General features: G+C 39.1%; 1 protein-coding gene across 1 annotated transcript in view; it reads left to right on the top strand.

The window, feature by feature from the left end:
• Positions 1-24,986, top strand: part of TRHDE (thyrotropin releasing hormone degrading enzyme) — a 5,519,112-nt gene that overhangs the window by 1,476,765 nt on the left and 4,017,361 nt on the right. The gene's annotated exons all lie outside the window — the stretch shown is intronic.

Raw genomic sequence — 24,986 nt, forward strand, 5'->3', positions numbered from 1 at the left:
TAAGCACTTTCACAAAACAGCTTCTTCAGATCTATAAAAACATACATCCCAAACACTCATATAGGAGGAACTCAAAACAACAAACCAGGATCAACCTATCATGAAGAAGAATCAATTAATAAATCAGTTAAGCACAAGCTTATGTAAATCAAGTGTACACAACCAAATATTGAACATAATAAAAAAATACACAAAAAATAAATAGAAAATATATATAAAAGTTACATATAAAAATACATATAATAAAAAATGTATATAATAAAAATACATGTAGCAAAAACACATCTAACAGCACAAACAAAACATTAAGCTCGCAATGGGCGACCCTTCAAAATAGGTTTAAGGGGGACTTTCTCACTAAGTCCCCTACCATGGTCTGCCCTTAGCTTAATTATCCATTTCACCTCCCTTGTTTCCATGTAATTATTTGTATCTGCTTCTCGTAGATCAGGATGAACCACATCTATTGCCATGAACCTAAATACATGATTCGTCCCTTCAGCCATAACGTGTTTAGAAAGAGCATTATTAGGTGAAGAGATTCGGATGCTATAAAGATGCTTCCTAATCCTATCTTTAACCTATCTGTCTGTCTTGCCCACATAGAACACTCTACAGACCACACAGTAGCTCAAATAAACAACATGCAATGTCAAGCAATCTGCATTAATTCTAAAAGTATACTTCAGACCTGTATCAGAACGTATGAAGAGGCTACTGTTGTCAATGAAACTACATTAATTACATTTTCCACAGGGATTGGTCACACCAACCGATGGAACAATTATGTCAGCATCAGATTTAGGATAAAATAACCTCTTGATGGACTTTCTGTTCTTATAACAGAATCCAGGTGTGATTCCTACTAAACTATTGATACTGGGATCAGACATTAAAATACCCCAGTGTTTCCTAATAATCTGTGATATCATATCAGTATCCGAGGTATAGGAGATGGTGATTGGAATAGGTCTACTGGGCGCTGACACAGGCCTACCAGCCTGATCATCTGGTAGTCTGTGGGAGAAGTAAGGTCTCCCTACAGTACTTCTTAACTCAGGAATCATTGTGAATTGTCTATTGATCTCATTTAAACCATATCCTATTGTACATAACCTCTCTCTAAGATCACATATCTCTGTTTCAAAGCCTGTATCTGAGGCATTAAGTCTAGAGGCCCTAATCCCTTGGCCCCTAACTATATTCTTAAAAACGTGCCTGGGATGCATGTACATCTGTATAGGAAGGTAGTTTTATGACATGTCTTTCTGTAGATGCTAGTACCAAATTTTCCATCAGCCAGCCTACTCACAGTGATATCTAAAAAAATTAACCTCCTTTCTAAATGATGTCATAGTAAACTTCAAAAACGCTCATAAAAGGTATTCAGCTCAAGCTCATCACCTGCTCATAGAAAAAACAAGTCGTCTACAAAACGCCTATAGAAAATGACTTGGGTATTGAAACTAGGTGTACAAATCATGCAGTCCTCCTCCCACATGGCCATCACCATACTGGCATAGCTATTGGCACTGGATGTGCCCATAGCCACACCATGTTTCTGTAAATAGAAAGAACCATCAAACACGAAGACATTTTCAAGAATAATCTCCATGCAGAAACACAGTAAATCAGTAAATGAGCCATCATAGCTACTATACTTGGCCAAGTAACGCTTCATACAGTCCAAACCAAAATCATTTGGAATCATCTTGAACAAAGACTGAATATCCATGGTCACCAAATAATAATCGACAGAAGATGGTACAGCCATAAAGATCACCTATAAACTGCTTATAATCTCACAAGAGGTATATATTGGTGTCCAAAATAGGGCATAACTTTTTCTTAACAAACAGAGAAAGGTTCCGTATACCAATTACAACCTGCAACAATAGGTCTCATGGGGGGATTCCGACCATCCTTGTGGATCTTGAGGAGGCCCTGTATAACAGGAATAAGTGGATTCTCAATCCAAAAAATAATTGAACAATTCTAAAGTAATGACCCTGGTATGCAAACAATCATCCAAGGCTCTATAAATACTCAACTTCAGAGCATCAATGAAAGCGGCATCAATAGCCTTGTAAAAATCAGTATCTTGTAGCATATGTTTCACAGAATCAAAATAAAAAGCCTTGTCCATGACCACCACTGAACCGTCTTTATCAGCTGGTGTAATTGCTATCATGTTATCCTTCTGCAAGTTGGTTAAAGCTAATCCATCAGTATAAATGAGATTCAAATGCCTCTTTGCATGTATAAAGGCTTCTTTACCAATGTTCAGAGCATGCAAATCATTCTCAACCAGTTTACTAAAGGCTTTAACTAAGGACTGCATACTGGGCATATACAAGCTCACTCACTTAAAACTAGGATTGCTAAAATTAGTAGACATGGCACCAAACTCAATCTTCAGACATACATTTTATTCATCCATAGTTAATATCCTACTCGAAATATTCCACACAATTATGTCTCAGTTCTTTTCCACATCTTCTTTAATGACTGGGTGGCACTGGGTTCCATGAGTAGTTTCCTCCAAGATTGCACTTGCCCCCCTGCATATAGTTGAAGGGTAATATGTTTCTCTATGTACTTGTACGGGAATAGAGTAAGTGTTGGTATCCTGTGTGTTTTCAGGATTTTGAGGTTTCAGTATTTTGAACTTCCAGGATTTTGGTCTCAGGCTTTTGGTCTTCAGTATTTTGGGCTTTCAGGATTCTGTAGCGCTCCTATATATATATATATATATATATATATATATATATATATATATATATATAGACACCAACTCTGAGATCATACTACAGTAAGGAATGGGGAAAACACCAATCACTCTTCTTCAGCTTTTGTAAAAATGTAAAAATGCCATTTGGCATTCCAGGTGCTCTGCTTAAAGAATGTATCCTGTTTAAGTAGCCATTACTTTAGAAAGGTGTCAGCAGAGAATAATGTGACCTGTGGTCTGTCATACTTCATACATCTGAATTTTTTTGTTTTTATAATATCACCTTTGCTACATGTGGTTAAAGTTAAAAAAATAATGACTACTTCCTCACTTGATGAGGTAGGGTATTGCTTAGTGAATGAGTGATCAATTGCCTGACTCGTGTTATTTTGACTGAATCTGCCTTCTACAATGTCTTTTTAAAATCTGAAATATGGATGGCTTTTCTGACAGTGCATCATATAATCGTTAATTCAGTGAGCTGCTTATCCATTAGCCTTAAGTTTAATTCCTTAATCCTTAGTTTCTAGAAATACATTATACAGCTCTGAGCATGTCATTTAAAACACACGACTACTCCGGGGTTGCCTTTAGAAACAAATCATTTGCACAGCTGGAGCATAACTATGTAGTAAATTAATAAAACAAGTAACAATAAATGAGGTGTTTGATCCTTCCAGTGTTGGAGCATTGTTACAATGTAGAATGGATAAACAGTGCCTTTATTATAGCCTGTTATTCACAGAGAGACTACTGCAGGTGAGCAGCATTCTGTCATACATTATAATGAATAAAACATCTTCATGATCACACTTGTTTTGGTAGCTTACCCAAAACACAGTTGGACAGCTTAAAGTAAAAAGAAGTTATGTACTCACTACAATGTTCCATCTATGTTGTTCATTTTCATTCTTCCTCAACCAATGGGTTCAGATTCGACCCTCAGATCTGACCCGGCCACTTTCTAAAGATTCTAGGATCCAAATCTCTAGCTCCTCCCTTACCCACAGTGCCCCTGACCCTATATACATATAATACAATAATAATGCTATGACAGGAAAGTAATAGCTGAAAGATCAGATCTCAAACAAGAACTATGGCTCCTAACAATGCTTCCGTTAGGTCTCTCCCAAGGACAAGGACATGGTGAAGGGGGGGGTAAGAATTAAAATGGACAACACAGATGGAACGTTATGTGAGTACATAACTTCTTTATCTGATGTTGTCATTTTCATTCCTTCTTCAATAATGGGGCAGAGTTCCCAGCTACAGTAAACTTGGCTGGCCCTCATGGAAGGATATTCCATAGCACCACGGAACCAAAGCAGCAATATTTCTGGAAATTATATCTAATTTGTAATGCACAACAAAGGTATGAGTGTTTGACTAAAAAGCAGCTATACAAATATCATCAATAGAGTCTCTAGACCAGAAAGCTACTAAAGTAGACACTGACCTGCTTGAATGTGCCTTCAATTGTCTAGGTAATGCAATACCTTTCTAAGAGTATACATAAGAAATTAAATCTGTTGTCCATTTGGCCAGAGTAGTCTTCGAAACTGGCCTACCCATTTTTAATTTAGAAAAGTAAGCAAATAGGTGATCAGATTTTCTGAATGTTTTTGTTCTGTCCAGATAATAATGCAGTCATCTATGTACACACAAAAGATGAAGGGTATAATCTCCTTTATGTTGAAATTTAGGGAATAAAACTGGTAAATTGATGACCTGATTAATATTATTTTCAGAGACAACCTTTGGTAAAAAGGAAGGATTTGTGCATAAGGTAAGTCTATCTCTGTGAAAATCAAATATGATGATTTGGAAGATAGTGCTTGTAGTTCTGATACTTGTCTTGCAGAGGTTATAGATACCAAAAACACAGTTTTCGAGAAAAAAAATTGAGATCCACCTTGGTGGATGGCTCAAAAAGAGAATGTACTAAGGCTTGTAAAACCATGGTGAGATCCCAAGATAGAGTGGGGTCCTTTATTGGAGATCTAAGTAAGAAGGTACCCCAAAGAAGTGCTTTACACAATTTAGATGAAGCTAAAGAAGAAACATTATTCCCTATATGGTAGTTGGAGATGGCTGCCTATTGAACTTTAATAGTAGAGAAACTTGTTCCATCCTGGAAAATTTAGGCAAGGAAGTCCAGTAGTGCTGAATTAGAACTGGAGCAGTGAAGGGATCTAATTGTTTCTACTGAGCCCAAATAGTGAATCTTTTCCATTTACACTTGCAGATTTTTGTAGTAAAAGCTTTATCTAAGGAGGACATACTAAGTGAGACCAAAGAAAGGGGGACCACACCTGTCGAGGCCACAAGGGAGCAATGTGGATCATTCTGCTCTTCTAACACCATTGTGCTTTCTGAAGAAATTTGGGGATGAGGAGTAAGGGAGGGTAAGAGTCAAGGAGATGGCAGAGCCAAGCATGAACTAGAGCATTGATCGATGGCTGTCTCTGAGGACAGATCAAGGCAAAATACCTGTTGCATTTGCTGTTGGAAGGGTATGCAAATAGATTGTAGCAAAGTTGCTCTCACTTGTGGAAGATCATGTTTGCCACTGATTGTTTGAGAGACCTCTTATAAGACATGAGTATGGTCCTGCAGAGCCTGTCTGCTAGAATGTTGGACTTCCCCGTTATGTGCATTGCTACTAAGAAGTGGTTGGAAGAGATCATCTGTTGCCAAATCCTCATTGCTTCTTGACAAAGGGGTAAGATCTGGTTCCCCCTGTTTATTGATGTACCAGACTACTGACATGTTGTCTGTAGCATAATAGTCTCCAGAGGAAGTAAGATCTGAAAGGCCTGGAATACTAGAAGTACTGCTGTCAACTCTAGGACATTGATATGCAAATTTGCCTATTGTATCAACCACATGCCTTGAACCATCCGTCCCAAGAAATGCCTCCACCACCCAAACTGGGAGGCAATCATGGTCAGTGTGGAGCTGGGGGGAGGAAGATTCCCTTGCTCGATTTCTTAGAAGTATACTCACCAAAGAAGAGAATTTCTGCACACTTGAGACAGTTTTATGAGATGACTCAAAGGATAGTGATGAAAGGTCCACTGCACCACTAGAGTCCATTGGGTAATTCTCATGTGTAAGCAAGCTGTGGGAATTAAAGTTATCATAGCAGCCATTGAACCTAATGTCACTCTTCTTATGTGCATTTGGAAGACGTTGAGGCTTGGGTGTTTGTAGTTTATTGTATACAAATGCATCAGGATGAATGGCAGGAACATTAAACTTAAATGAACTAACTAACTGACTCACTACATATTTGCATGCTCACATTCTGGCTGCTCACTCAAAATAGCACTCCTGCTTGCATGTGTTCAGTACTTATGTGCACTGCTGACTTACTGGAAAGCTTCTTAAAGGTATATCACACACTCTGATCTACATCCTCTCTCTTTACTAAGCTGTCTCATAAAACAATGACATTTTAATAGGCATGCAAGTATACAGACACTAATAAAAAAAACAGTTATGTCCAGGTCGCCGTGTATCTGGAAGTAGGTTTCAAGATGTGACCTGATCTCTTGACATAGCAGTTAGGACCGGAATTAGCAACAGGGGCAGTCACTGGGGAATGCTCTGCTTGAGGAGTTTCAGGAATTTTCTCAGGAATAGAGATTGCTGATGGAATGTCATCTGAAACAAGAAGATTGGACAAGTCACTCCAAGAATTACATTTGTTGTCATAGGCAAGATGCTGTAACACTGGTTCAGACACTGGTAACAAATGCTTCCAGTTTCATCTGAATTCCATTCCTTGTGATTCCACAATGTACTATTTCGGCTCTTGACACAAACGTTTCACAAATCTGATGCAATCAAAACCTTTTGATGTCTACCTCCTCACCTTCATTACTTTTTTTCAATGAACTGAGCAGTTTGTTGGTTTTATCAAAGTAAGACAAATGCTTTTTCATCAGTTGGGCTTTAACTGCTTTGTTGTTCTTAGCACATGGAACCAATAAATTACTGCTGATTGGTAATGTGGATCTGGTTTGACTCAACATAACTATCTGGGCTGGTGAACCAAGATGTTTATCACGAGGAATGTTTGTGAGATTTAGCAAGTTGAGAAAAACATCAGTATTGTCATGTCTGGATTTCTCTAACAGCTTTTTTTGCACTTTGAATTGCACGTTCAGCCAAGCCGTTTGACTGAGAATATACTTATAATATGAACAAAGTCCCACTCTTCTGCAAATTTCTTGAACTGCTGACTTGTAAACTCTGCACCATTCACCATTATTAGAAATAACTCTGTGTGGACTAAAATGGAGAGAAAAATGTCACTTCAACTTAGTAATGACAGTAATGGACGTTAAGTTTGAAAGTAGGTCAATCTCAAACCAATTTGAATAAGAGTCTACTAACACCAAATAATGCTGACCATTCAACTCAAAGATATCTGTGGCTATTGTCGACCAAGGTAGTTCAGAAATCTGGCTTAACTGAAGTGGCTGTTTTTGTTGATGTGACTTTGTACTATTACATACTGAACAAGATGAAAGTACTTTCTTAATATCTCTTGACATAGAAGGCCAAAATACTAGACCTCTTGCCCTTCTTTTGGTAGAATCAGTTCCTGGGTGGCCATGATATAAGATCTGAATGTATTCCTGTTGCAAGGATTTTGAAACAATCACTTTTGGACCTTTCATGATGATACCATTGTCTGAGAAAATCTCATCTCCATATGGAAAATGATGTTGCACTTCTACTGGTAAACAAGATTGCTTTGAAGGCCATTCTCGACTGATAAAGAGGTTTAGCTTCTGGAGAATTGGATCTGAAGGCTGTGTGAGTTCTAAGCTCACCAAGACATGAGGAAGAAACATTTCTCATTTCTATGACCTCAAAATCAAGTTGCTCATTGTTATGCTGGTCTGTGGTTTTCCTGGGCGATGTAGACAAAGTATCTGCAAAATAAAGAAGTTTGCCTTTTGTGTAAACAAGACTGAAATTGTACTTCTGCAATTTAAGCATCATGTGTTGCAGGCTAGCTGGAGCTGTATGCATAGCCTTTCTGAAAATAGTAACAAGAGGTTGGTTGTCAGTTTCAATCTGGATAGCTCGACTATAAATATAATCATGGAACTTCGAACATGCAATCACAATTGTCAAAAGCTCTTTCTCAATCTGGGCATTCTGCATCTCGGTTTGGGAAAGAGTTCTCAATGCATAGGCAACTGGTCTACCTTCTTGAAGAATGACTGCACCTAGACCAAACTTTGAAGCATCACAGGAAAAACTAATTGGTTTGTGAACATCATAGTAGCTGAAAGTTGGTGGATTGGCAATTTTTTGTTTCAGGACATCAAATACTCTTTAGTGCTGTTCTGACCATTACCAAATAACGTCTTTGCATGTCAGCTCTCTTAGCAGTGCTGAAAGTTGGATTAAATCTGGAATGAACTTGCCTAGATAATTGACCATACCAAGAAAACATTGTAGGGCTTGAACATTGTCTGGAGCTGGCATCTCGAGAATTGCTGTTTGCTTGGAAGGATCTGGTCATAAGCCTGAACTGATAAACAAGTGACCAACATAAGTAACTTCTTGTAGCGTGAACTTGTATAGCTGTGGATGTAGCTTAAGATTCACTTTAAGTGCTCTTTCCAGAACTTTCTTGAGGTTTCTGTCATGTTCAGCTTCACCATTGCCTCCAACTAGAATATCATCTACTATAATAGCACATGGATAGCCAGAAAAAATTTGCTCCATCAGACACTGAAAGACTTCACTGGCAGAATTTATTCCAAATGGCATTCTCATAAATCTGTATCTTCTAAATGGTGTACCGAATGTGGTTAATAATGAAGAGCTTCGGTCAAGTGAAATTTGCCAAATTGAACTCTTTGCATGTAAGACAGAAAAAACAGTGGTATTTGGCATGGGGGCAGTCACCTCTTCAACTTTGTACATTGGATGATGAATTTTTTATGCTTTGTTCAGATCTCTTGGATCAATGCATATTCTGATATAATCTGAACTTTTCTTATAAACTACTACCATGGAGGATACCCGTTCAGTAAGTTCTTCTACTGGACAAATTACTCCTAGCTGCACCATTTTATCTAGCTCAGCTTTGACTGTACTCTGCATAGCTACTGTAACTTTCTGTGCTGGTTTGATAACTGAGCTGACCTCTGGGTCTAACTTCATAGAGTACACAACTGGTAGTTTGCCTAGCTTGTCTGCAAAAATATCAGCATAATCATAAAAAATAGTTTAGGCGAATTTTAAGCTGTTGTCATGCAGGCTCACATGGTGAACTTTTTTATTAAATGAAAGCAGTCCCCATTTCAAATTGTCTCTGAGGCCTAATAATGACTGCATGTGTGTTTTGTCCATGTAAAACTGCAAGTCATAGCTATTCCCAGCAGAGTAACAGGAAAGCACTGCTGAGCCTTCAGTTCGAATCTCTTCACCACCATAAGCGACAAGCTTCGCACACTTTGTCAAATTAAGTTGTTCTGCAACTTTTACTATAGTAAACATTTCTGCTGACATAACATTGTACTTTGAGCCAGTATCTATTTTGAGCTTTACAGGACTCCCATTAATACAAAGAGTACCAAAGGTATAATTTTTTGCCCACAGATCTACTGCATTAACTATTTCACCAAGCACAGACACACCATCAGCATAAAAAGTAGGGTTGCAGCTTTCTAAGTGATCAATTTGCCTCTTGGAATGCCTTTTTTAATAAAAGAATGTGCCTTATTTAATTTACAAAACCTTTTGAAATTATTCTACTTATTGCAAGAATGACACTGCTGACCAAAAGCTAAACACTTTTTTCTTTTGGGTTCATGATTTCCACCACAATTATGACAGTTGACAGTAAGGTTTTCTATGGGTTTTGCTGAGTCACCACTGAACATGCTCTGGAGTTTGCTATAAATAATCTGGGTTTCTCAGGGGATATTACAGGACCTGCAGTAGTTGCCGTGTGCTTGGGCCTGTTTCTTTTAACCAAGTGCTGAATACTAACAACATGAGCTTTGTCACTGTGCCTTCCACAGCTATTCTCATTTCTAAGCATATGTGTGTGCTTTTCTGTAAGCTTGTATGTCTGACAAATCTCAATGGCCTTATTCAACATTAAATCACTGTATTGAAGCAAAATCTTTCTCACTGTGTTATTATTGATACCACATACAAGCTTGTATTTTAACAACTCATCTTTCAAATCACCATATCTGCATGTTTTAGCCTTCTTTCTCAAGTCAGTTATATATGCTGCAAAAGTTTCACCAGGTTTTTGATCCCTTGTGTAAAATAAGTGCTCTTCCATTGTAACATTCATTTGGTGTTATACATTTCATTAAATTTACATTTTAAGCACTCTGGGTCTTCCCTTGCTTCAGCCAATACCACTATATGGCAACCTTCCCCCTCCGCTGCAGACACAGCAGGTGCACACACAAATGAACTCTCTCTTTCAATGGCCTCTGAGCCAGCTAAATTAAACAGAATAAATGCTTTTTTTATGTGCGTCTTTGTCAGAAAAATAAGCTTGTATGCAAATATTGTATTACTTCTCAAACACTCTCCAGTTTTCTGCAATACTGTTATCAAACACAAGCAGTGTGGGTCTGCGAAACCATTCTACCATGTCCACAGATTATAGTAAAACACAATTCAAAATGGCCCTTGTAATTATGTATGAACATTCACCCACACCAGGTACTACTTGTAATAACATTGAAATACACAATAAACTCTTTGAAATACTGTACTCTGTGAAATATGTCTTGAAACAACTGTACTTTGCAAAATATGCTTTGAAATACCTGCAGTGTAATACTGCATGCACTTACAAACACTTTGTATACTTGGAATAACTTTAGTAATACAAAAATAAGCACATAGTGAAAAAGTATGGTTGTTTTCCCTTTTTTGTACATTTCATGCAATTCAAATATTGTTTCAAACATTTTCATAATTATTTTGAATATTTTTATCAATATGTCGCAGTTTCAGACATTTTGATAAATAAGAAATTTGTTTTGAGCATTCTGAGTTCTTTGTTTTAGATTTGTAGCAAAAGAAATCATTTAAGCAAGTTTTAGTACCAGGAATTTGTTTTTGACCTGTTTTGCAAGTCATTTGAGCAGTAGGGATGATCCAGTCTTATATATTCCCCAAACTTTAACCGGTTGCCTCATGGCTGTAACTCTGGATCCCATTCTGACACCATGTCACTCTTCTTATGTGCATTAAGAAGACATTGAGGCTTGGGTGTTCATTTAAGTAGTTTATTGTATACAAATACATCATAATGAATGGCAGGAACATTTAACTTAAATGAACTAACTAACTAACTAACTGACTGACTGACTGACTGACTACATACTTGTATACTCACATTTTGGCTGCTCATCCAAAATGGCACTCTTGCTTGCACGTGCTCAGTACTTATATGCACTGCTGACTCACTGGAAAGCTTCTTAAAGATATATCACACACACTGATCCACACCTAATGCTTTGAAGATCGGTCTTGCTGGGGCCATTGGAATGGTAAGGACTTGCTTGATGTGTGTTATCAATGTTAGAATTCTATTCTGAGCCAAGAAAGCTAAACACTGACTGTGCCCAAATGTGCCCTTATGAAATTTATTACTTGAACTGGTTGTAGATGAGATTTTTGCATGTCGATGGTGATTCCCAGTGCAGTTCCTAGGTCAAGCAGGTAGTTTCTGGCTTGTGTTAGTAGATGCCTGGTTGGTGTAGTCAGAAGTCATTCATCTCAATAGAGAAACACTCTGAACTGAAGCAGTGTCAGATGAGCTGCTGTCACTGCCATACATTTAGTGAACACCCTGGGGGCTGTGGTGAGAACAAAGACCAGGACTCTGAACTGGTAATGACTGGCTCCCGGCCAGAAGCAAAGATACCTTCATGAGCCTCTGTTCATTTTAATGTGATAGTACACATCTTGAAGGTCAATTGAGGACATCCAGTCATTCTTCTGAAGAAGAGGTAGAATGGACTGGACTATGACCATCTGAAATTTGGAGTTCTTTATGAACTGGTTCAGGTAGTTTAGGTCTAGAATTGCCATTAGGTCCCCTGTCTTTTTTGGCATACTAAAAATAACCTTGAATGAATTCCAGATCCTGTTTGGTCTGGTGGGACCTCCTGGATGACTCGTTTGTCTAGAAACTTTGCGATTTCTTGAGCTGATAGCTCCTTCTGATTGGGTGGAACATTGTGGAGAATTTTGTTTGGCTCTACTGGAATTTATAAAAAGGGAATGAATTATCCTTTATATATGATCCTTTGCACTCCAAAATCATTTGTGATGGCTATTCAGGCATCTTGGTGCAAGGACAAGTGCCCCTGACTGCCTCCAGAGATGGACAGTCAGGCAACCTTTCAGGATGGCTGGAAGGACCTGTCTGAGAAAGAATCTCAAGACCCTTGATTCTGCAGACCTCCTTCTGCCACATGGGCAGTGTCTACCATTATAATTTCTTCCCCCCCCCTCTGCCTCTGGGAGAAAAATCTCCATTTGACTCCTGGAAAGGACCCTTAGCCTTCTTGAATCAAATTTTCTTACCACCATGCTGGTTCCTAGACAAGGATCTCTGTGGGTTAGAAAAGCAAATTCCAACAGCAGACACAGTCTTTCCATCCTGTTCAATTCGGAGAGAGTCTCTTTCACTGTTGGGCTAAACAATGATGATCCTTCAAAGGGAGCATTGATGAATGACACCTTGAAAGGTTCTGCAAAGTCACATAACTGCATCCAGGCATGTTTCCTTATGGCTATGCCTGAATCAGCTGCCCGTGATGTACCCTCTGCAGAATGCAAGAGTAACCTCATGGATGCATTGAGATGGACTGTAAGGTGGCCATTCTTGAGGAAAATATTTTCTGTTCCTCTGTAGATATGGGCCCTGGGGCAGAATTACAGTTCCTTCATTAAGTCCCTTTGTAATCTGGTGAAGTGTCCCCGGTAATTCAGTGATTGCAATGTGAAAGTTGCCGATGCATAGACCCACTTCCCAAATCTGTCCAAAGCTTTAGAGTCCCTGTTAGGGAGATGGACACAGGAGCTTTGTTCTGCTAGCTCCTTCTTTGCGGCTGCCGCAGCAACCATGGCATCTATGGGAATTCTTTTCATCCAGTGCTGTCTATATGTCAGTGCACTAAGAATTTTATTCAGTCATTTTGGAATAGGTTCCATGGAGTCTGGTTCATTTAGCTCTATAAGCTCATCCACAGGGGAGTAATCCAAGATGTAGATGGGCCAGACCCAAAGGCTTCCAAAAACACTGATGGGTAGAGCAACCACCTTTCTGGTGTAGGATGTCTAGGATGTCTTCAAATGAGACATCTTTCACTGGAGATCTAGGAGACCCTTCATCCTAATCACAGTCAGTGTATTCTGTGAGGGATTCCTGAGGGGAATCCAGGTGCCTCTTCTTGCACTTTCTCTTACAAGGAACCTCCTCAGTAGAATGCTCTGGGAGGTAGCAGAAGAGACGGGGAGCTCCATAGGTGGAACTGTTTGGAAACACGTCTGGGCTGGCTGTCCCTGAGGTGGAGGATGTGAAGGCTCAGACACAGGATCCAGAGAAGGAACAGGATACAGATCCGAGGACATGAGAGTCGACGCTATTCTTGGCTAGGAGAAAGCTCTCTCCACCATCTCAAAGGCAGAGGGATCCGGTGAAATCAAGGACAATCCCTCAGGAGCCGAGACTCTTGGAGCAGACAGTCCCTGAGTCTCACTGATCTGTTGCTATGAGGGTGGAGTCAGAGCCAAGCTATCAAATGCAGAGGCTCCTAGGGGAAGTGATGGCTCTGAGAGCCATTGTGCTCCAACAGAGTTGGAGTTGATTGGGTTAGAGATGTAGTCAGAGTCAAAGTAGGAAGAACTGTTGGATGTGACGTATCATCTCCTGGGGCCTTAGTATCCATGGACTCCAAAATGGGTGGTCAGATCAGAGAAGGAGTAACAATGGGAAGAAAAGCATGTTGATGGCTCATGGATCCAGTAGAGGATGAAGCTGGCAAAACCCCCATCTGGATCTCTGTCTTGAGGAATTTCCTCATGATCCTATCTACCTCTGCTTCAGAAAGAGTACAAGAAGACCTAATAGAAGAGGACATGGAGGGTTTTCTAGAGGACTTCTTGGAAGTGTCCTGAAGGAATGGGGATGTCAACCTTGGGGACAGCAGTTCCTGGAAGAGCCTGCGAACATGGATCTGAGGAGATGGAGTAGTAGATTGTGTCGGATCCAAAGACTCCTGATCTGACAATTTTGGAACCTTTTTGGCAGTTCTGAAGTAGACATCTGTGAAGGATTCCAGGCAGGAAACCATTTATGGTGTTCCCTGGGCTCCTTAGATTTTTGAGATGGGGTTTGAGTCCCGAAGAAATACCTGAGGAGGAAGCTGAAACAGGGAGGAGACCTTTTAAACTCAGTTTGTTACTCTGATCACTTATAGCTCTAGCACTGAAGGCCACACAAATAGCACAGATAGAATCCAGATGTGCTGGGCCTAAGCAATAAAGGCAGTCCCTGTGGGCATCAGAATTGGGGTCTTATGCCCTTAGGAAGTGCATTTTTTGAATCCAGTTGGCTTATCTTCCATACCGCATAAAAAGAAAATAGTTAAGTAGAAACTTTTTTTTTTATATATATATATGAAGAAAGGAAGAAAAAGAAGGAAAAACTACCAACAATGGTAGTTAAGAAATATGTCTGCAGGTATAAGGGAGAAAAGAAACTACCAAATATAGTATTAAAAATAATTACGAAAATATAGCGAAATACAAGTAAGGAGGGAATATATATATATATATATATATATATATATATATATATATATATATATATATATATATATATATATATATTTAAATGTGTGTGTGTGTGTGTGTGTGTACATATATATATATATATATATATATATATATATATATATATATATATATATAATGTTAAATAGATGAGAAAAGGAGAATAATATCTTGATTCAAGTACAAAATAAACTCTCACAACCCCAAAGGAGCTCAAGAAGTCACAATATACACAGGGAAGTAAATATTATCAGAAGAAATAGCCAGGTAATTGTTATGGCTATGCTTGTATAGAACCTAGGGCCTATAGCCTAGTACCAGCCTATGAACCTATGAATCCCAACCATCTTGATGAACTGCAAATGAGATCTAGAGTGTTGTAGTGGTCAGGGGCATTGTGGGTAAGGCAAGAGCTTAAGCTTCAAATCTTAGAATCTTTAGAAAGTGGCCAAGTCAAACCCAAGGGTTGGATCTGAACCCATTGGTTGAGGAATGAAGGAAAATGACAACATCAGATCTGTTGCTAGCTGCAAAAAATTGACTGGGTATATATTACTTTAGAATTTTGAAAGTCACTGGTTTAAAGCAACATGTCTGCAATACTGGCAAAAAAGTGAAGCAAGCCCAAGTTATGAGAAAATTAATTTCTGAAGACCGTTATTAATAGTTCCTTGATGGTCTTATAAATATAATTCTGTGGTTCATGACATTAGCCATGTTTTAAGTTTTTACATGGAGGACATTATGCTTCAGACATCAACAATGAATATATGCTTTCTACAGGCACCCACGATGGGCTACTTACCAATCCTATGAGATTATTTTTTTTTTCTGTTTGTTAATTAGAAAACCTAATAGCATTCAAAGTCAATGAGGAAGTTGCACATACATCAAGTATAATCAATAGACAAATGTTAGGAATGGTAAGAATGATGACTGAGGATGGCAAATTTTTAAGAGAGCTTGAGAAGCTTATGAAAATGCTCATTTAACTAGGTTGTCCTGAATCTTTTTTAGCTGAGGTATATAAGGAGGTAATGTCTGAAAGATTGATTGGTATTTATTTTCCCTTGTTAGGGAGGACAGAAACATCTTTGAAACATATTATTACTAATAATTATAGACATAAATCTACTATGGTTTTAACTTACAAAACTAAAAGTTCATCAGTTAGGGATATTCTTAACAGAAACTGGAATATGGGGTTAGGGTGTCACAACAACAGTAACAGTCATCTAGAGCCAATATGATACACAAAAACTGTCTGTAAAAAGAATATAGTCCATAACAATGAAAAAGCAACAAGTGTTCCTTTGGGGTGGTGCAGTGGTTAGTGTTGTTGTCTCCCAGTAAGAAGTTCTCTGGTTTGATTCTTGCCTGCAGAGTCTGCATGTCCTCTCTGTGTTTGCTTGGGTTTCTTCCCACATTAAGAAGACATGCATCTGGAACATTTTTCCCCCAGTCTCTGCTGAAAATGGGTTCTCTCCCAGGCAGACTTTCTCAGTAAACAAATCAATAGAAAAATATGGTTGAGTCTGTTACTACATATCCTAATTTCATATATTGAAAAGGAAAAAATATATATTTTAGAGTGAGGTATGGTTACAAATTTAAAGAACAAACAAGGAATGAAGGCTGGAACCTTTAAATCTGATGCCTGTAATCAAATGTATATTTCAGGCAGTAACCACATGATGATCCCAAATTATAAAATGAGAAGACTTATCTATGAGCATGTCTATGATATTTGTAAAATAAATAACAATAAGGCATAGAGCCGGCATACACAGATATGTAGTCATTTTAGCAAGTTTGTTTTTACTGTTTTAGAAAAGGTAAATATTAATCCCTGGGGAAATTAATGGGAAGAAAAAATAGAATACAACGAACTATTATGTTTAATATATTTATATATTATTACATAATTATATTATTATATTTATTTATTATATTATATTATAGGCAGCAGTCTACTTAACACCGAATGTGTGATAAGAGACCTTGGGGCCCAGGTGGACAGTAGTCTCTCCTTTGATAATCACATCGCCAGAGTAGTCAAGAAGTCCTTCTACATGGCACACCTCATCACAAAAGGGTTCTCATTCAGGAAAAAAGAGGTCATTGTTCCCCTCTACTCGACACTCATTAGACCCATTATAGAGTACAATGCCCCTTTTGGAATGTACCTCACAAGACATTTGCAGCAGCTGGAAAGGCCACAAAAGTACCTCACAAAGAGGATTACTGGCCTGAAACAGATGCCCTACACTGACCATCTCAAAAAACTTCAGCTTTACTCCGTAGCATATCGCCTACTCTGAGGTGATCTCTGCCTAACATATAAAGCTTTGTCAAACCCAGAGCTGTTGGACATGCTGCACCTAAAGAAATCCCAATCCCTCCAAGCTACATGCTCTTGGGACCTAAACCTTATCACCATATTAAACAGGACATGCTGGAGGGATAGATTCCTGCCCCAGAGACTTCCTATACTCTGGAACAAGCTACGCATCTATGTCAAGTAAAGTTCCTCATTATCACTCTTCAAGAAAAATCTTGATGAGTGGATGGGAAATAGGAAATACACCCTGGGGATCACTTCTGTTGTTCTGCTCGACAGTGATACAGGAAAATAACCTTCATGGGTGGTGTAAGCCAGGGAACCTTGTTGGCTAGGCTTACTTAGGCCCTTGGGCCGATAGCCTAGTACCTACCTATGAACCTATTATGGCAGTTACACCTTGACGTTGGAATGTCCCCATCTTGAATGAATATATTTCTGTTAATAGTGTTCTTAGATTAAGTGCAGCAAAATCATAGTTTATATTTCTTAAGCATTGGCATATTTTGTATATTTATTCAATATATTGTTTTTTGTAGGGTAGGATGTTTTATAATGGTGTAGGTCATGTGATAGGGCAATTTATGTACTTGTGTGATCTGTGCGTATTTAAATAGATTGTGCACTGTATATGGTTTTATGTTCTATTACAGTCCCTTAAATAATGGACAAAAGTACTTAACATTATTAAATTGGATTGTTCTGTCAACAATTCAGCAGTCATTTTGTAGTTCTGGTTAAAATTTATGCTGTTGTTATACATTTTGGTCATTATGACTTTTTATTTCAACACTGGATGCTCTTCCTGATTAACAGGAACTAGGAACAGATAACATATTTCAATGGTTCCTTATGTTGTGCAAAAACTTCTTAAAAAAATCTTCCTAATATAATTTAATGAGCCTCTGTCAAAGTTCCATTCCTTCTTTCTGGAAATCTGCTGTTGTGTTCCCCACTCCAAATTCTTCCTCCACATTCCTTACATTTATACATCAGTCCCTACTGTACCTCTCAACCTCTCAGTGCAAAAAATGTGGACAGTCTAAAATAATGGTGGGACAAAGCCCAAAAATAGGGACAGATTTTAAACACTGCTCTTAGAAGGTTGCCACAATAGCATGACATGACATATTAGCATGCATTTTCTGAAGGATATGAAGTCTGAAACTCAAATGTATGACATTACGTAGTGCCTTCAATCCTCTATGATTTGCAAGAAAAAAACAGAAATTTTATGAGGAATGGTCCAAAAATATGAGGCAAAAATGTGGACATTCCGCGAAATTCTGGAGAGTTGAGAGGTATGTTCTCTACTCTGTCCTCTCTTCTTTGGCCACACTATTAAAAATTGTCTACTGACCATTTCAGTAAATAATTCATGCACTATGTATCAACACAGTTTTACCCTGAGTCATAGTACATAAGGAACACTTTTTAATTTCTTGCAGTAAATTTTCATTGTTATGGACTATTGTCTTTTTACAGACAGTTTTTGTGTATCATATTGGCTCTAGATGATTATTACTGTTAATGTGACACCCCAACTATAATATACACATTTTCATTCAGCCCCTTCATTATCTATGTAGGATTCCATCTAGACCGAGTGTTATTTATTGATCTATAGTTTAAAAAATAACCATACTACTGGCTGTAGATAATGGTAATATGAACATGGCACAGTCTAATGACAAAGGTGGACTGTCAACAACACTGGCATTGCAGGGCCCCCACATCACACACATAGGATCATAGAATCGGGTTTATATCATAACATCAAATGACAACAATTTTGAAGCACATAACATGGAACACTTAATGTCGAATGCTAATAACCTTGAAAGTGTACAACTGTGAAAATGGAAACCCCGCACTGTCATAATTGGTCTTCATAAACACACACACCCTGACCTCCACTGTGATGTGATCTCGGAGTTGGTATATATAAGCAGGGGGGTGGGGGGCAAAGCCCCCCACATAAGAAATAGTTTGTAGTGTTTGTGTGTTTTGTGTTGCGTACTGGAGGAATGGTTGTGTGCTGCTTTGCTGGATGGTGTTGTGACGATTGAAGAGGTGTAGTTTTGTTTGCTACAGTTAAGTGTCAGGTTGCACGGGTGAGCAGATGGCCAAGTTTTCCTATTAGTAGGTTTAGTTTTTGTAATTTTGTGCTTTTGAGGTTCTTAGCATTCGATGTTATGTGATTCGATATTGTTGTCATTCGATGTTGTGATATAAACCCCATAGAATCATAGGAGGTTACTAGGCTAATGGCCCTGGGGCCCTTACAAGCCTAGCCAAGAGTTTATCCCCAAAAAAGAAACCTTAGTCAGCATCTGTCACCCCTGTCAGTGAGAGACAAAGGTGGAACCCCTGGGACACATTTGTGGTTTTTCATCCACTCATCCAGGTTGTGCTTGAAGAGGGTCAGCGTGGTACTCTTTTTGACATATATGGGAAGTCTATTCCAGAGATGGGGCAGCCTCTGGGAGACAAACCTGTCTCTCCAGCATGTTTTGTTGATGTCGCATATTACATTTAGTTCTATGGAGTGGGTAATGCACAAGGAGTTAGACTTATGGATATGGTGCATCTCTAGTAGGGCACGGTCTGATATTGCCTTGTAGGCAAGACACAGATCACCTCTGAGCAATCTGTATGATACCGAGTAACATGATAATGATTTGAGCTTGTCCGCATAGGACAGGTGTTGGAGGCCATGGATTCTCTTTGTGAGGCATTTCTGTGGTCTTTCCAGTTGGTGCAGGTGTTTGGAGAGGTACATATCAAATAGGGAATTATACCCAATTATAGGTCTAATGAGGGAAGAGTACAGAGAGGTAATAACCACCTTTTTTCTGGATGCAATCCCTTTACTTATGAGATGAACCAAGTAAAAGCCTTTTCTGACCACTGCCACCACATGATGGTCAAATGTGAGATTGTTGTCAACCTGAGTACCCAGGTCTTTCACCACAGGTTGTGTGCTTAGGGGGTTGCCATTGATGTGGTAATCAGAAGGGGCTGTGTTTTTGCTGAATGGTATGATAATACTTTTTTTGCATTTAACTTAAGGCCATGACTTTGGCACCAGTCATTTGTAGCTGTGAGACCCTCCAGCAGTATATTAACATCATTTGAAGAGTTAATAACAGCAGCCAACTTACAGTCATCCACAAAATTGGTCACCCAGAGGCCCTTTGATTTTGCCTGGACCTCTGAGAAGTAGATGCCAAACAGTGTGACAGGTCTGCTGTCGGAGGTGGTGGTGCCTATTTTGATCTTGTGTGTCCTATCTGTGAGCCAGTTGGCCACCCATCTGATGAGACAGGGATTAACACCAAGTTGTGTTAGCTTCTCAATGATGCCCGAATGAGTGATTGTGTCAAAGGCCTTGGCCAGGTCAAGGTAAGCTGTATATACTGATTTTCCTTCATCCAGGGCCTTGGTGATAGTCTCAAAGAAGTCAACTAAGTTTAATAGGCAAGATCTTCCCCTGATGAATTCTAACTGGGTGGGGTCGAGTGCTTGGAGATTGCCTATGTCCTTGTTTATGAGATCCATAATAATATGATCCATGGCTTTAAAGATCAGACTTTTCAAGCTAATGGAGCAATACTTTCCTGGGTCAGTAGTGACACCACCTTTGTGCAAGAGGATGAGAATGGCAGTTCTCCACTCTGCTACAATGAAGCCTGTAATTAGGGTGTTGGTTGAATAGGGTGCTCAATGGCAAAGCTAGTTCTTGCTGGAGACAGTGCAGAATACAGCCTGAGATACTATCAGGTCCCATGGAAGCTGTGTTCTTTACCTTGGATAGAGCCTTTAACACTTGATCTATGGAAATATGAGGTATGGGACAAGTATCGGGGATGTCAACTGGGCCTTTGGGGGTGATAAGGGGGTGAAGTTAGCAGGTTGGCCAAGTCAGCAGGATCAGTGCAAGTGGTACCATTAAGTACTAATTTTGAAAAAACTTGAGTTTTGCCATGGAGATTCCTAATGTAACTGAAGAAGGACTTGTGCTTTCTCTTTGTTTTGGAGGCTAGTTTCAACTCATAATTGGCTTTGGAGTTTTTCACTAGTGATCTAATTTGCTTGTTGAGGAGGAGGGGGGAGTTTTTCCAATTTGGAATTTGTTTCTTTTTACCCTTGGACAACAGTTTCTTCCTTTTGCTGTAAAGACTGTTGATAGTGGATGTCCACCAGACAAATTTGTGTTTCCTTGAGGAAAAGGTTTTAGTTCTGTTGGGTATGGCTGAGTCCATGCAGTTGTACAGGTGCTTGTATACTGCACTGGCGTACTGTTCAACATAGTTGGCTGCATCCTCTGAGAAGGAAAGTGGTGTGAAGTTGAGGCATCTGACAAACCCAAGTCCTCAGCCTCACAAATGATTGGCAGATGTCCTGTAATACTGAGCCCCACACAGGCTACATGGGAGTCTCAAGCCTACATTGCGTCTGAAATGCACGTATTCTCCATCAGGGTGAGGAGCGGTAGTTTGGGGCATGTATGCAACTTCATATTAGTCCCTGACCTTGGTGCAACATTATATAAATCAGTGGATATAAAGGCCAGTGAACCAAGCAGAGTTATTTGCTACCTTTATAAAACCACAATAGCCACAACCAAAAAAAAAAAATAGAGCAAATAATTTAATCACCTCTGGCGTTACATAAGGAAACTATTTACATTTTAAAGTATAATACTTTGGTACCTGGAGGGTTAAATAATGAATGTAATTGGAAATATTTAATTGATTAATGAATTATTAAGTTTTAATGAGTTTTAAAATGTTTGATTTTCAATATATACTGAGTGTTTTGTGTTTTACTCTTTGAAGGCATAATGCTGAGGCACTAGAGGTGATTAAATCCTTTGCTCTACTTTTTTGGTCATGGCTATTGTTGTTTTATATTTGTTTCCTGCTTTTTCTGCATTTGTGGTTTGGCTTTGTTGCTACCTTTGTTGTGAAGCAGGTGAGTGTACAGTGTGGCCTGCATGATAACATGCAACTTTTGCATTGATTGCATAATCCAGGATTCACCTCCCCAGTGATAATAACTATAGTGATAGGGAGTAGAAATTAATGATCTGATCACTTGTGGCTAATGTTGCCTCCATTGGTGTTTTCACAAGGCACATGGTGACTGCCCTATTTTCTGCAGGGTGTGCTGTCTATAGCTGTGAGAGGGTCTAGATATTAGGTGGTCTGTCATAGACTGAAAACCAGATGACACAGCCTGTTCCTGGAACATCATCACTTTTGGCTATGAACACAGAGCCCACATCCATAGGCGTGGCTAATTTCACATTTGTGGCTCCTAACACTCATCAGTCTCCAAAGGATTTCTGACTAGGCCACATGCTCTTGCATGGATGATTTTACAATTTCAATATCTTCTCTGGACAAACAGAGTGTCATTCTTTGTCATGGCTGTAGTGTAAGCCACAGTTACCATATATCTATTGACTCCTGACATGGGACATTCCATCAGGGGAAATGCACAAACTCACTTACCATTAAGCAATCCCTGCTGAAGACCTCCTCATGCACAGAGTGTACAGACCACAGAAATTCACATCATAAGCATTTGTGACACAGCAGCTTCACCCCACCACTGGGGGATGTTATCCCTGACTCCATACAACCTGCAATCAACGTGAGTAGATACCATGTTCATCTCAAATGACCATGGCCCATTTGATAGTGTTGCTGACATCTGTCACTGTATCCCTGGCACCACCTTTGCAAGTGCTGATGTCTCTGTCTTGACTTCCTCTTTGTCTGTTTGGATATTTCACTATGAGATGCACAACATGACCAGTCCATTCACTGTCTTGTACAAGCTGCATGATATAATTCTGTATCATTTCATTCTGTGTTGTTTATACCATAGCCCTTAGTTGTGGATCAGATACAGCCTTCTTGCCAGTGTTGCAATGTATTGCACACATCTCTGCCTCTTCTGTTGCTATCTGTTCATCCACTGACTTTCTACCCTGCTCATTGGCTGCTGCACCTAAAACTATAATGCACCCTGGCTGATACTTTTCTGCTCATGTACTTCTTTCCACAGTGTCATACTTGTGGAACATGGCACACACAAAGAAGATTTGTCTGCAAATTTCTGATGCACACTACCATGCCCTAGTGGAAGCATCTGCAATGTCCAGCCATATCCTTCCTGACTGCCACATAACACATGACAAAAAGGCAAGGACAGTTCTTCATGAGTTCTCTTTCATGGGTGTCCACTTACTGCAACTCTTCACCAACCACTGCTCTTCACAAACTGCTCAGGAATGACTAACTGCACAACTTAGTCTCAAGTGTCTAATTTTTAAAATAACAGTCAGCTGTTTGAAAAAGTTTTTCCTATCAATCAGCTATTCAAATAATCACCTAGCAACCAGGAACATTCTAATGACATCACCTACTGTTCAGCTAATTCTCCACAGTACTTTAGAATGTCCCTCACAAACGTGCAATTAGAAATGTATCAAAACACTGACAGATTCTTTAAACATTCTGTATAACCAGGGAAATACTCAACATTTAAAAAAAACATATGTATATTTTCACAATTAGACATGCTGGCATACAAGTTAATCTGAAAATATACACACATTTCCTGCCATACACGCTGACACAGATGACTATGTTCTCATTTTCTTCACAGCATCAAAACAGTGAAAACATCCTTTCAGTCAGCTGAAATGCATTTCACTACTTTCCATGTTTCTTTATGGGCAGTGTTGTATAATGTCCCAGCAATGATGTGGGGGTTGTAGATGGGGGTCTTCATCCACTGCTCCAGAACATATTTGGCATAATCTTCACCCACTACAATCCGACCAGATAGACTCCCTTTTGAAAGTCCCCTACAAAAATTGCATATGTTGGATATGTGCTATATGTGTGTTATAGAAACTGTCTGGTACACAGAAATGTAGATGATACCCTGGGAACACAACACCTTGCAGATGAGTGGATGTGTCTCATACTCTGTGGGCTAATTGATGCCTTGATGGCAATGTGTGTACAATCAATGGCTCAGTAGACCTAAGGGAAATAGGTTGTACTGTTAAAATGAATGCATTCTGTCATCTGCAGTCCTTAGGGACCATATATGTTCTTCTATATGCTGCATTATTATGTTAAGGAACTGGTGTGCAGTTCAAAAATCTGATGTCTTCAATTCTTCTATATTGAAAAGTCTCTGTAACTAGAATGGTTAAATCTACTCATACCTTAATGTCTTCTAGAATGGGCAATCCATGCACTCCTCTTGTGAGTGATACAATTCAACAAGGTCTCATATGGCCCCCAAGTTCACATGGAAGAGGTACAAGTCTGCTGGTCACTGAGGTACTTGTATATAATACACTGATGGTACCATTTATAATGGTGTAAAGGGCAATTGCACATCAGATCATAGGCACAGACCATCCACTAGTACGTACTCCTATTGCAAACACTGCATTTCCTGTAAACCATCAATTCCCAGCCATTCAGAATAGGTCCATGACACAGCTCTGAGCTCCTGTTTTATACACCTCTGAATTGCTTTGCTATGTGTGTGCCATCATTTGCATAATCACTCTGCCTCTTTTGCACTAAGATCTTCATATGCATATCATTCAATCATCTGAATACACTGCACCCTACACTATCACAATTCCTCCCTGTGCAATTTCACCACTTGCACTATTTTGTGCAGTACTATGCACTGTCTATGAATCTTGGTCTTTGTCTGTTTTTACCTGATTATAACCATGAACTTGGTTTTATACATTCTAGATTTAATTCTAACTCATCAAGCAATCTTAGCACTGTTTCAACAATTATCTTGGAAATTAAATATCCTAAACATATACTACATGTCAAAATGAAAGTGAAGCAACTTACCTAAGCAACCAGACAGGAGAAATATAAACCTTAGTAACAGCAGATCTTCTTCTTCTTCTTTTGGCTTTTCCCGGTTAGGGGTCACCACGGTGGATCACCTGTCCGCTTATGATTGGCAGTGGAGTTTTGCAATGTCAAGTTGCCAGCCTGGTGC

Source organism: Protopterus annectens, chromosome 11.part0, assembly GCF_019279795.1.
Source record: "Protopterus annectens isolate FY-2018-M chromosome 11.part0, PAN1.0, whole genome shotgun sequence".
Lineage (NCBI taxonomy): Eukaryota > Metazoa > Chordata > Ceratodontiformes > Protopteridae > Protopterus > Protopterus annectens.